Source organism: Aplysia californica, unplaced genomic scaffold, assembly GCF_000002075.1.
Source record: "Aplysia californica isolate F4 #8 unplaced genomic scaffold, AplCal3.0 scaffold00098, whole genome shotgun sequence".
Lineage (NCBI taxonomy): Eukaryota > Metazoa > Mollusca > Gastropoda > Aplysiida > Aplysiidae > Aplysia > Aplysia californica.
Genome location: NW_004797368.1, coordinates 532051 through 533566, shown reverse-complemented (window position 1 = coordinate 533566; position 1516 = coordinate 532051).

The window sequence follows — 1516 nt, the reverse complement described above, 5'->3', positions numbered from 1 at the left end:
TTGTGGTTATTCTGTTTAATTTGTTGCTTTTAGTGATAATGGTGGCTATTTTTTGTGATTTTTGCAAGTTTTGGGTAGTGTGGCTGCTACTGTTACTATATACTACAGTCACTGTACTGTCTGCTGTAGTTGTTTTTGTAGCTAATCGTGGTGTTACTGTTGCTGTTGTTGTAATTGTTGTTGTTGTTGTTGTTGTTGTTTTTGTTTTTATTACTGCTGTTGTTGTTTTTGTTACTGCTGCTGTTGCTGTTATTGTTATTGTTTTGTTGTTGTTGTTGCTACTGTTGTTGTGGCTGTTATTGTTATTATTGTCGTTGTTGTTGTTGTTACTGCTGCTGCTGCAGCTGCTCCTGCGGCTGTGGTTATTGTTGCTGTGGCTATTGTGGTTATTCAATTTATTTTTTGTTTATTTTTGTGGTAATAGTGGCTATTACTTGAGGTTTTTGCAGTTTTTGGGTAGTGTGACAGCTAGTGTTACTACAAACTTCAGTCACTGTACTATCTGCTGTAGTGGTTTTTGTAGCTGCTCATGATGTTACTGTTGTTGTTGTTGTTGTTATTGTTGTTGTTGTTGTTGTTGTTGTTGTTGTTGTTGTTGTTGTTGTTGTTGTTGTTGTTGTTGTTGTCGTCGTCGTCATTGTCTTCGTCGTCGACTCTTCCACTTTTGAGCTTCGTGTTGATGCAGCAGTTTTCTTTCTGATACGGTTCGGACATAATATTGATGGTCATGTTGTTGCTATAGGGTCTGTTGGTTTTGCTGTTTGAAAATTTTTATGGTGCTGCTTTAAAACATGTTATTTTGGTTAGTGTTTTACGACGCTTGCAACGGCATTTTAAGGTCATATGATCGCGTGGGACATACCAAACATTTTCATTTGGTAGGAAATGTTGAATTTTGCCCGGGTGGCGGCCGAAGCCTACTCTTACCGATTGTGTACCACCAAGGGATCTTTAACGTGCCCAACTTACACTTGGGACCTCCGAGATTTTTCACCTTGTCTGAGAAGGCCAGGTGGAGATCTTTCCTACCAGAAATCAGGGGTATGGCTGAGAGACAGCAGTAATCATGAACCAAAGAGTAGAAGTAGAAAGGCTGCAGAAAGAGTAGGGGGCAAAAGAGATGAGGGGTTGGGGGTGGGGGGAACAAAGTGGAAACGAAAGCAGTCGACAGAGCGTTGTTAGAGAGCAGGAAAGGGTGTGAAAGGAAAAAAAGATATAGAAAAAAAAGTCCCGTTGGTATCCGGATTCCAACCCGGAGCCTACTGAACGAGAGGCGAACACCTTAACCTTTAAACCTCGAGAGCAGGGGCGAAGGCTGACTTGTTTGACATGTAATCAAAGTGAAACGGGATTAGATATGGCCTGTAGATATGACACAAGAATCTTACTCGAGGCGGCGACTCTGAGTTGTGAATGAAAACAAATCCGGAATTCATATTGTATGTTCAACCGCCAAAATAATCGGGAAAGTATCTTATTAAATTCAGTTCCAACTAAAATTAAATTTAACTTTAGA